Raw genomic sequence first — 13,571 nt, 5'->3', positions numbered from 1 at the left:
CACAGTGTTAAATGAATTGACATATTAGCTTCCAAAAATGGTGAATTTGCTAATACACTATAAACTCAACACAGGAACCTCCTTAAACAACACTGTGGCTCCAAAGTCTAATACTGTGCCTGGCATAGTTGTTTTTTGATGGTTGGTTAATTCATACGAAGAAAGTAATTTCCTATTTCAATGGAATTAGTCCCTGTTTCTATACAAAAAGGTGTGAGGCAATGGTAGGAAAGTTGTCCAGCAAAGAAATGATACTTACACTGAAATACAAAGCCTAAGTAGAAGTCAGCCAGGCAATGAGCTGCAGAAGGAACAGCTGGTGCAACACTTGACACATGTATATATGTGCATATTCATCACATATATCCGTGCATATTCATCACATATATCCATGCATATTCATCACATACATATGTGCATATTCATTTGCATTAACATGTATAGATGATTACAGCCACAGAATGGTGTGGCAGGATTATTGTAGGATGGATTCCAGCATCTGTGGAAGAAAATCAACCACAGCACCACCATGAACTGAAAGCTGCTGAAGAAGGATTCTCGCTTGAGAGAGAAGGGAGCCAGTGTTTTATGGAGATTCAGCAAGAGGGTTCAGATGAAACTCAGCTAGCTCTGTGGATAATTGGTTAGAAATAGTTCTAAGAAATTTATTCTTAAATATTAGTTGGGCATTTTAGTAAAAGGAGTTGAGACGCAGAGTTAGGACCTAAGGTTATGTGGAAGAAGGGTAGAGAGGAATGACTGCATGAGAAACCCATGGACATGAGAAAGCCACAGTGGAACTTTTTCCATCCTTCAGCATTTCTTATATATCTCACAGGAAGATGGACTACATGACATCATCTATGGTTCAGTCTATCTGCGTATTATTTCAACCTTTTCATTCAATTAGGCTTTAGGTTTAAAATTTAAAAACAGATGTACTAAATTCTTCTTTTTAACTTTTTTTAAGAAAGCAAACATTAATGACTTTTTAGAAAAGGATGTCATTTATGCTACTCCCCACTTACTCTAGAGAGAGAATAACATTTCAAGAGAAAAGAGTAATACTTGCAGGCCCTTCCTACTCTTACTTGTTCCTGTCCTTTGCTAAAAATAAGTGATTTCTTTAACTGATGCTATAGAGAGAAAAAAATGAATGAACACAGCCAAGCTTTTTATTGGCATTCACGCTCATAAACTCAATAAGCTTTCCATACCATGCTCTGTTCTAGTAAGGGAAGAGGTCTACAATTTTTGCAGCTGCTGAAAATTAAAGTGTAGAAGGCATAATTTTTGCCTTGGATCCAAGATGTGTTTTCCAATCAAGATTTACCAATTACAAGTCAGATATTTGCTCTCTATTTCACACAGGTCTCCTGCCCAATTGTTTCAGAATCCACAGGGAAGAGATATGTTTTGTTGACTGCCCATTCATTTAGTGTTTGAATTTAAAAAATAAATTCATTTTTAACAAATTATTATGGAGACTCGTGTTCCATGGAAAACACATTAAGGAAAAATGACTTAGGAGTCTGTGAAGTAATACTGCACGTATCAGTGCCTTTGAAAATATGCTCCATAGAATGTCCATTGCCAATTGAGAGTCAGAAACCTATTAGACTACATGGTAGGAATCAGAATCAAAAGTCTATGATTTGTGGGAAGCAGTTCAAAATAATAATGTACGCTTGAATTTTAGAGAATATTAACAGGGTCCAAATTCTGGCTCCTACACTCGATAGCTGAGCAACTTTATGTTTCAAGTAAATCATGGACAAAATACAATACATATTTTGTGGTGTTGCTACAAGATTGTACATAAAAGTAATTCAATAATAATTTTTATTGAACATGAATTAAAAAATGTAGGCAAACATAATGCCTGACAGAGTGGGAGCAGAATAAATAGTAGCTCTAATCATGTTATTATTTTAATTAAAATCATTAATAATACTGATCAACAAGGCTGGTGGGTTGCCATGGGTTCTTCTTTTGAACACGTTATGCAATAGTTTACTGGTGATTTTTAGATAAACATTGCTGGCAAAACCTTGCCAGTCAACAGGAAGTTGGCAGAAGTAAAGAGGAGATGATGAATTTGTTAATAATAGATTTAAAATGCAATCAGAAGTTGGAATAGTGAACCAACTGCTGATAGAACATACAAAAATTTGTAAAAGGCACTTGGGCCCTATAATATAGCAGCAGTAAATGTAAAATTATTGAATTGTCTAGTTAAATATAAGTACAATAAGAGTAAATAATACTGTAAAACTACTCTAGAATGTATTATATTAGTTTCATTAATAGAAATAGTCTTCAAGAATATCTAAGCAAATATTCTAAAGTTCTGTATGCTACACAGACTATACTTGTGTATAAAATTTAAAAGACAACATGGGAAAAAATTTTCGCAACCTACTCATCTGACAAAGGGCTAATATCCAGAATCTACAGTGAACTCAAACAAATTTACAAGAAAAAAACAAACAACCCCATCAAAAAGTGGGCGAAGGACATGAACAGGCACTTCTCAAAAGAAGACATTTATGCAGCCAAAAAACACATGAAAAAATGCTCATCATCACTGGCCATCAGAGAAATGCAAATCAAAACCACTATGAGATATCATCTCACACCAGTTAGAATGGCAATCATTCAAAAGTCAGGAAACAACAGGTGCTGGAGAGGATGTGGAGAAATAGGAACACTTTTACACTGTTGGTGGGACTGTAAACTAGTTCAACCATTGTGGAAGTCAGTGTGGCGATTCCTCAGGGATCTAGAACTAGAAATACCATTTGACCCAGCCATCCCATTACTGGGTATATACCCAAAGGACTATAAATCATGCTGCTATAAAGACACATGCACACGTATGTTTATTGCGGCATTATTCACAATAGCAAAGACTTGGAACCAACCCAAATGTCCAACAATGATAGACTGGATTAAGAAAATGTGGCACATATACACCATGGAATACTATGCAGCCATAAAAAATGATGAGTTCATATCCTTTGTAGGGACATGGATGAAATTGGAAACCATCATTCTCAGTAAACTATCGCAAGAACAAAAAACCAAACACCGCATATTCTCACTCATAGGTGGGAATTGAACAATGAGATCACATGGACACGGGAAGGGGAATATCATACTCTGGGGACTGTGGTGGGGAGGGGGGAGGGGGGAGGGATAGCATTGGGAGATATACCTAATGCTAGATGACGAGTTAGTGGGTGCAGCGCACCAGCATGGCACATGTATACATATGTAACTAACCTGCACAATGTGCACATGTACCCTAAAACTTAAAGTATAATTAAAAAAATAAATAAATAAATAAATAAAACTACAAAAAAAAAAAAAAAATTTAAAAGAAATACCAAAACCAGGTGGCATATTCAAAAAAGACAGGCCAGGAAGATAGTAGAATCTAAACCAGCAAATTATGACTGATTTAATGATATGGGCCTGCTTATCAGGCAGGAAGGAAATTTAGTGACAATGATAGGTATCTTCTAAATTCTTGAGCAATTGTTGAGTACCAGAAGGTTAGATTCACTTTGCATGACACTGGAAGTTAAAATAAGTACTATTGAGTGCATGATATGGGGAAATCAGATTCAAGTCAGCATCTTGAAAAGCATGAAGCAATATAAAAATTGAAGAGGCTTCCTCAAGTGACTGCAAGGTGCAAATCTAAAAGCTGAATGCTCGGAATCACTTACTGAATGAAATGTTATCAGTAGGTGACTTCCCTGTTCCCTTTATATCACCAAGAGTACTTCTATGACTTTTATTATCCTAACATTAAAGGATGCCAATAAAATCTTTTAATCATCAGCATATCTCCAACATTAATAATTGCAAAGTTCAAGTGAATATTTTTCACAGAAATAATATAATTTTTCACTTAAGATTTACATGAGATATTTCCATATCTCTAAATTAAATGGTAAATTTAATTTAACACGTCTGACATCAAGTTTCTGTTTAAAAAGTGTTTTCTAAAAATGCAAGGTCTGAAAATGTTTATTTAAAATTTTTAGTCCCTTTGCTACTGTTTTTCCAAATTTAATACATCTGATGAATGTAGGTCTGCTAACTGATATCAAACATTCCTGTAACCTACTATTTCTTGGACATTATCTGCATCACTTAATTTCTTGTCTTGTGTCACAAGTAAGAAATTGTATAAGGTGAGATGGTAGGAAATATAAAAACAAAAACAACAACATTAAACTCCCCTCTTAGAACCAACAAAAAATTGTTGACATACATCCAAATCCTGATTAAAATTTAAAAACTGTAATAGTTTGTTATAATAACAGGAATTATTTTTATTTTTGCATTCCTGGTTATGATAGAAAAGCTAATATAGGACCTGCTTTCCCACCAATAATAACTCTAAAAGCTGATCCAAATCTGTGAAATTACAGTGTTGTGTAGGCAGCACTGGAATGAAACTAACATGGCTGTGATCCTTGAAAAAGAGAACACAAGAGGTGAGCCCCATTTCACCTAGGATTTATTCCTAAAGGCATTTCTTTTAAAGTGCTGTCCAGGGATTTAGAAAACAACAGACAGCATCAATGTCACATGGTTGAAGAAAAAGGGACTACCAAGAGAGATGGGATTTGGTGCCAAGTTCCATGAGGAGGGAGCTACAGAATGAAAACCCAAATATCTGAGCCAAGATTTCAGAGTCCACTCAGTGCTGAAAGATGAAGTACAAATCATGCCAGCGTGAAGACATTATAGTGGACAACACAGTTCACTTGACTTCCCAGAAAGTCCAAGTCTTAGGGACAGGAATCATGTCATAGAAGTAAAGGTCATGTATTAGTCTGTTTTCATGCTGCTGATAAAGACATACCTGAGACTGGGCAATTTACAAAAGGAAGAGGTTTAATTGGACTTGCAGTTCCAGGTGGCTGGGGAAGCCTCACATTCATGGCAGAAGGCAAGGAGGAGCAAGTCTCATCTTACATGGATGGCAGCAGGCAAAGAGAGAATGAGGAAGATGCAAAAGCAGAAACCTCTGATAAAATCATCAGATCTCATGAGACTTATTCACTACCATGAGAATAGTATAGGGGAAACCATCCCCACTATTCAATTAGCTCCCACCAGGTTCCTCCCACAACATGTGAGAATTATGGGAGCACAATTCAAGATGAGATTTGGTGGGGAACACAGCCAAACCACATCACTCTCCCCTGGCCTCTCCCAAATCGCATGTCCTCACATTTCAAAGCACAATCATGCCCTTCCAACAGTCTCCCAAAGCCTTAGCTCATTCCAGAATCAACTCAAAAGTCTAAAGTCCAAAGTTTCATCTGAGACAAGGTGTGTCCCTTATGCCTAGGAGCCTGTAAAGTCAAAAGCTAGTTAGTTATTCCTTAGATACACCTGGAGTACAGACATTGGGTAAATACATCCTTTCCAAATGGGAGAGATTAGCCAAAACCAAGGGGCTACAGGCCCCATGCAAGTCTGAAATCCAACAGGGCAATAATTAAACCTTAATGTTCCAAAATGATCTCTTTTGACTCCATGTCTCACATTCAGGGCACACTGATGCAAGAGGTGGGTATCCGCACCTTGGACAGTACTATCCATGTGGCTTTACAGAGTACAGCCACCCTCCCAGTTGCTTTCATGGGCTGGCATTGAATGTCTGTGATTTTTACAGGCACACAGTGCAAGCTGTCAGTGGATCTACCATTCTGGGGTCTGGAGGACAGTGGCCCTCTTCTCACAGCTCCACTAGACAGTGCTCCAGTGAGGACTGTATGTGGGGGCTCTGACCCCAGATTTCCATTCTGTACTGCCCTAGCAGAGATTCTACATGAGGGCCCTGCCCCTGCAGCAAACTTCTGCCTGGACATGCAGGTATTTCCATACATACCCTGAAATCCAGGTGGAGGTCCCCAAACCTCAATTCTTGACTTCTGTGTACCTTCAGGCTCAACACCATGTGTAAGCTGCCAAGGCTTGGGGTTTGCACCCTTTGAAGCAATGTCCTGAGCTGTACCTCGGCTCTTTAAGCCAAGGATGCACACAGCAGGGGGGACCTGGGCCCAGCCCATGAAACCATTATTTCCTCCTAGGCCTCTGGACCTGTGGTAGGAGGGGCTGCTGTGAAGTTCTCTGACATACCCTGGAGACATTTTCCCCATTGTCTTGGTGATTAACATTTGGCTCGTTGTTACTTATGCAGATTTCTGCAGCATACTTGAATTTCTCCCCAGATAATTTTTTTTTTTTTTTTTTTTTTGCTTTTCTACTGCATCTTCAGCCTGCAAATTTTCTGAATTTTATGCTCAGCTTCCTCTTGAATGCTTTGCTACTTAGAAATTTCTTCTGCCAGATACCCTAAATCATCTCTCTCAAGTTCAACTTCCATAGATCTCCAAGACAGGAGCAAAATCTTGCCTGTCTCTTTGCTAAAGCATAAATAAAAGTCACCTTTGCTCCAGTTCCCAACAAGTTCCTCATCTCCATCTGAGACCACCCAAGCCTGGACTTTATTGTCCATATCACTACCAACATTTTGGTCAAAGCCATTCAACAAGTCCCTAGGAAGTTCTAAACTTTCCTATATTTTTCTGTCTTCTTCTGAGCCCTCCAAACAGTTCCAACCTCTGCCTGTTACCTAGTTCCAAAGTCACTTCCACTTTTTCAGGTATCCTCATAGCAGCACCCCACTCTACCAGTACCAATTTACTATATTTGTCCATTCTCGTGCTGCTAATAAAGATATACCAAGACTGGGTAATTTATAAAGGAAAGAAGTTTAATTGACTCACAGTTCTGCATGGCTGAAGAGGGCTCAGTAAACTTATACTCACAGCAGAAGAGGAAGCAAACATGTCCTTCTTCACATGGTGGCAGCAAAAAGAAGTGCAGAGCAAAAGGGGAAAAGCCCCTTATAAAACCATCAGGTCTCTTGAGAACTCACTCACTTTCACAAGAACATGATGGGGGAAAGTGCCTCCATGATTCAATTATCTCTACCTGGTCTCTCCCCCCAACACATGGGGATTATAGAAACTACAGTTCAAGATGAGATTTGGGTGGAAACACAGCCTAACCATATCAAGTACATATTGTATAATTTCATTTGCATAAAGATAAAAAACAGTTACAGCTCATTCGAATAATAGAAGTTTCAATAATCACTACATTTGGGCATGCTAGAAATGTTCCATATCTTGATCTAATGGGGGTGACATTTGGAAAATAAATGTACAATTTATGAAAGAGGCCAATTAAGGTATAATTTACAACTAAAGACAAACAAAGGTCAATGATTGTGCAAAAAAAAATGTTAACATAACATGCAGGTCTAACTGCTATTATTCAAAAACCTGTGTACAAAATTGGCTAAAGTCTTGGAACTTACATTTAGGAGTGTTCTCATAAGTCCCAGAAATGAAGAGTGGCTTACTGGAACTAAATTGTTTATACAACATGGTTTATGGAGAATATCTGCTTTCCTTCTGGAAGTCTAGAATTTCAGTACTTGCTAGACAGAGGCTGCCTATATGACCAGTTCCCAGTAAAAATCCTGGGTGCTGAAACCTTAATTAGCTTCCTTGGTAGACAATATTTCCCTATAATAAATTACAATCATGAACTACATGTATGCTACACATATATTGAGTCCTATGAGTCTTCCTAGTGAATTACCCAACCTGAGAGTAGTTGGGTAATGGGATGATGCCAGTAAATTAGTTTTTGTTGTATTTTTTATGTGGTTGGATTTTAATATTTTTAAAATGTAATAACTCTCTCTTCTTTCTATTTGGATTTCACTTACCTTCCCTTGGAAAATAATAACCCGAGTTTGGTGAGAGGATGTCTAATATACAGGGCACTCCAGGAGTGGGCCTAGCAGCCTTAGCTGGATGAGGGGGTCCCATGGAAGAGGATTGCCTAACACATGATTTTGAACTTCATATAAGTATGAAGGTATACAAATTGGGAGTTGGCAGCCGTGGCCCAGCTTGAGTAGGGATTCTACGTGGTGGAGTAATGGGGACAGGAAGTCGTGTGGTGATAAGGAATTTGTTAAATACAAGAAGTCCCATCACATAATTAGGTTTATGAAGCATGTGGTGTATAGATTTCTCACTATCAGAAAAGTAGTTACAAAATACAGAAATGTTAAAAACAAAAATGTACCTTCTGTTATTGGATTTGAACTGGAGACAATAGTGTGAATTCATAATTTCAATATAGATATATAAATATATAGCTGCACACATACCACCTTCCTAGGTGTGTCTACTGAATAGACAGGAAACAGTGAGAGACAAATGGCATCAAGCATGTTTAGCATCCAGATACTGGTTTCTATGAACAATTCTTCACTAAAAAGAACCAGACCATCTTGGAGAAATTGCTGATTCCAGGGTTGGAACAGAAAAAGTACAACATGACTTTCGAACATTATTTTTTGCTAGAACGTAAGGAATTCATCCAACAACATAGGGATATGTTAGAAGGAAACATAAGCCAATTTGAAGGGGCTTCCTCTGGTCAAACCAGAAATAATTGAGGATCAAAATAAGTAGTTGTATTAATGAATTATAGCCCACTGAATAAAAACAGAAAACTATAAGCCCCTACTGACTAAAATAAATATGTATATACACTGAAAATGTGATAAGGGATGTCTTCTCTTAAGGTAACTTTTCCACAAAATTATTATTAATTTTAAAGGGAGTGCAGAAATAATTCTAAAATGAAAAAGCCTATCACAAACCGCTCTAATCAAACGATCAAAATTAACATCACCAGTAGTGAGACACAATGAAATCAGGTACCAACTGATAGGATTAAACGAGAAAATGAAATTACTTCCATGTTACTCCTGCCAAAGGTGCAGAATCTGAGTCTAGTAATAAGGAAACGATTAAACACATCCAAATTGAGTAACATTTATGAAAGTAAGTAAAAATCAAAAGAAAAGAAAAAGCTCCCCACGGAAAATAAGCAAAGAGACTACTCCCTTTTCTTAAAACATTTCTTTAGAAAGCTTGTAAGTCTTTTCCCTATCTCTGAAATATACATAAGATTTATGAAAAACTAAAAAAAGCCCCCTTCAAGGCTTACAGACCCGCGAATGTGTTTCTCAACGACCTGGGAACCATCTCCGAAATGTCATCATCAATGGAGATGGCACCTACCTACCTCTCAGTTTCTGTGGGAGGGTAGCAGCCTAACTTTGGTGAGTAGGCATCTCAATTCAAGTTGTAAAACCACCTCCTGTCATAATTATAGGAGAAGTTCATTTTTCTTTTAGATAAAGCCAATTAACAAACACAGATGGTTATCCTAACTACCAAGTGTATTTGTGATGAACTATGTGTGACAAATGTGCTGTCAAGGTCTCTTACTTGAGAACTAGTTATTGTTTATAGGAGAATATATATGTAATAGATTGTTGCTGCTTGCTGTGTAAAAGGGTGAGATTTCCTTCTGCCTCTGCAATGTCTTAGCAGATTGCCTGTGATGAGAATCACACTCTTGTTTAATACTTACTTAGTAATAAAACTAAAATTATTTTTCCCCATGTAGCTTTATGGAGAAGTTTTCTGGGTTGGGAGGAGATTTTGTTTTTAATTATATTAAAAACAAACACTCTCCAAAAACCTCTACAAAATAACTAACCTGTAATCATTGAAAGTGTCAAAATCACGAAAGTAAAAGAAAGGATGAATAAATGATATAGATTCAAGAAGATTAAAATGATAACACCTAAATGCAATGTGAGATTCTGGACTGGATCTTTCCAAATTAAAAAAAAAAGTTGAAAATTGTAAAAACTTTAATGGAGCCTAAGTATTAGACAGTAGTCAGGTACTGATATTAATTTTCTTCTTTTGATGTTTATACTGAAGAATATGTTTGGAAGAAATTCTAAAATATTTATTGTTGATGCAGCATTATTTTCAAAAGGATTAAGAAAGAAAATGTTATTTAAATTGTATTTTTCTGTAAGCTTGGAATTGTTTAAAAGGTGAAGAGGAGAGATACAAAGATAATAGAAACACCCATATACTCATCAAGAAAGTTAAATTTTGTTAAAATTTCTGCTAGTTGGTTCTTTTAAATAAATTACAGATACATTTAAAGCTCCATTCTGAGTTCCCTATTTTTCCTTCTCTGAGGTAACAATTATGTATGATTTCCACACAAGCTTATATAATCTATGGCTGTTGTTCTGTGTTTTAAATTACATAAGTGGTATCATACATGCGTATACTTTTGTAACTTTTTTTGGATAATGTTATTTTGAGATTCATATACATTCTTACATCTTGCTGAATTTCATTTTAACAGCAGTGTTGTATAAGGCACAGTTTACCCACTCCTCTACTGAGAAACAGGTTGTTTTGATTTTTCCCCTATTATAAGCATTGTTGCAGCATTACATAAAGTTTAAAAAAAAAACTTTTCCCAGAGTGTGGCTTGAATGTTTTTTTTTTCCTTATTAGTTGACATCTGACATACAGGAGATTTTAATTTTATTTATTTATTTCTTAATTGAGATATATTTAACATTTTTATGGGATACATGTGAGTATTTGTTACTAGCATAGAATATGTAATGATTGAATCAGAGTATTTGGGGTGTCTATCACCTGAATATTTATTATTTATATGTGTTGGGAACGTTTCAAATTTTCTCTTCTACCTATTTTGAAATATAAAATACATTGTTGCTAACTATAGTCACCCTACTCTGCTAGCAAACCTTATAATTTATATTTTATATTTGACTTCGTGTTTGTACCAACTAACCTCTATTCATCCCCCACTTCTCACCCACACACTCTTCCCAGCCTCTGATACCTATCATTCTATTTCCTACCTGCACAGGATAAACACTTTTTAGTTTCCAAATATGAGTAAGAGCATGCGATATTTGTCTTTTTCAGCTTGCCTTCTTTAAATTAACATATTGACCTTCAATTCTATCCATTTGCTATGAATGACATTATTTCATTTGTTTTTATGGACAAACAGTACTTTATTTTGTACGCATACCATATATTCTTTATCCATTCATCCATTGATGATCACTTAGGTTGATTCCATATCTTGGCTATTGTGAATAGTGCTGCAATAAACATGTGAATGCAGGTATCACTTTGATATACTGATTTGGTTTCCACTGGATAAATGCCCAGTAGTGGAATTGCTGAATTGTATAGTAGTTCTAGTTTTAGTTTTTTGAAAAATCTTCATTCAATTTTCCATAGTGGCTGTACTAACTGACAGTTCCACCAAGAGCATAAGAGTTCCTTTCTTTCTTGGAAAATGGAGGTTTTTTTCCTCCATTCTCACTAGCTTTTGCTATTTTTTGTCTTTTCATAATACCCATTCTAACTGGACTAAGATAAAACCCCAGTGTGGTTTTGATTTGCATTTCCCTGGTTATTAGTGATGTTGATCACTAATAAATAAAAATAATGTATTTTTAAATACACCTGTTGGTTGTTTGTATTTCTTTTTTTGAGAAATGTCTATTTATGTTGTTTGTCCACTTTTTAATGTGATTTGTTTTTTTCCTGTTGGACTCTTTAACTACCTTTTATATTCCGAGCACTAGTCTCTCATTAGATTAATAGTTTGCAAATGTTTTATCCAATTCAACAGGTTTTCTCTATTGACATTTTCCTTTGTTATACAGAAAAATTTTAGCTTAATAGAGATGTACTTGTCTATTTTTGGTTGTTTTTTGTATTTTTTTAGGTACTAACCATAAAACCTTCGCCTAGATGAATATCCAGAAATATTAATATTTGTGTAGGCTTCCTCTTGTAGTTTTATAGTTTTGGGTGTTATATTTAAGTCTTTAATTTATCTTTGGTTGATTTTTGTGTATGGTGAAAGATAAGGGTGCTGTTTCCTTCTTCTACATGTGAATATCCAGTTTTCCCAGAACCATGTGTTGAAGAAAATATCTTTCCCACTGAATGTTCTTTATGCCTCAGTCAAAAATCAGTTGGCTGTAAATACATGTTTTTTTATTTAACTCTATTCTGTTAAATTGTTCCATGTCTGTTTTTATACCAATACCAAACTGCTTTTTTTTATAGCCTTGTAATATATTTTGAAGTCAGGTAGTGTTATATCTCCAGCTTTGTTCCTTTTGCTTAGAATTGCTTTGGCTATTTGGGCTCTTTTTTGGTTCCAATGAACTTTAGGATTTTTTTTATAATTCTGTAAAAAATGATGTTGGCATTTTAATGGATTTTGAATTGAATCTGTAGATTGCTTTGGGATATATGACCATTTTATCAATATTAGTTCTCTAATCCATTTATATCCTCTTCAGTTTCTTTTATTGGTGTTTTATAGTTTTCCTCATGGAGATCTTTCACCCTCTTTATTACATTTATCCCCAGATATTTTATTTTTTAATAGATATTGTAAATGCAATTGCTTTTTTTTTCTCAGCTAATTAATTATTGGTATATACAAATGCTACTGATTTTTCTATGTTGGTTTTGTATCCTGCAACTTTACTGAATTTGTTTATCAAATCTAAAAGGTTTACTGGGAAAGTCTATAGGTTTTCCTAGATACAAGATTATATAATTAGCAAAGAAGGACAATTTGACTTTCAGTTTTTCCCCATTTAGTATGATATTGACTGTGGGTTTGTTATATGTGGCCTTTCTTATGTTGAATATGTTCCTTCTATGTCTAGTTTGTTGAGACTTTTAATTATAAAGAGATGTTAAATCTTATCAAGTGCTTTTCTGTATCTATTGAGAAGATCATACTGATTTTGCCCTTGATTCTGTTGATGTGGCTTATCACATTTATTGATTTGTGTATGTTGAAACATCCTTGCATCCTGGGATAAATCCTACTTGATCATGATGTATTATGGTTTTGATGTGCTGTTAGATTCAATTTTTTAGTATTTTCTTGAGGACTTTTTCATGTATGTTTGTCAAGAATATGAGCTTTCAGTTTTCTTTTCTTTTCTTTTCTTTTTTTGTTCTTGCATCTTAGTGTGGTTTTGGTATCAGATTAATGCTGGCCTGGTAGACTAAGTTAGAGAGAATTCCCTCCTCTTGAGTTTTTCGAAATAATTGAGGAGAAGTAATTTTCTTGGTCATCTAGAAAGTAGGTTATCCATTTTGTTTACCTTTAAAAAATGCATTTTTGTTTTACTATCTCTTCTATGTTTTGGGGGGTGAGGGTTCTAATTTTCTGTCTATGTGTTCTGTCTAATGCTGACAGTATGGTGTTGAAGTCCCCAAATATTACTGTATTTGAGCCTATCTCTCCCTTTAAATCTAGTAATATTTGCTTTATATATTTGAGTGTTCTGTGTTAGGTAAATATGTTTAGAATTGTTACATCCTCTTGCCAAATTGATCCTTTTATCATTTTATAATTTTTTGTCTCTTTTTACTGTTTTTGACTTAAAGTCTATTTTATCTAACTTAAGTATGACTACTCATGCTCAATTTTGATTTACATTTTAAAATATTTCTTTTTTTCATCTTATTACTTTAGGTTATATATGTCTA

The sequence above is a fragment of the Pan troglodytes genome, chromosome 1 (genome assembly GCF_028858775.2).
Source record: "Pan troglodytes isolate AG18354 chromosome 1, NHGRI_mPanTro3-v2.0_pri, whole genome shotgun sequence".
NCBI classification, from domain to species: Eukaryota; Metazoa; Chordata; class Mammalia; order Primates; family Hominidae; genus Pan; species Pan troglodytes.
The sequence above is the reverse complement of the archived record's forward strand: the minus strand, read 5'-3'. Positions refer to the sequence as shown.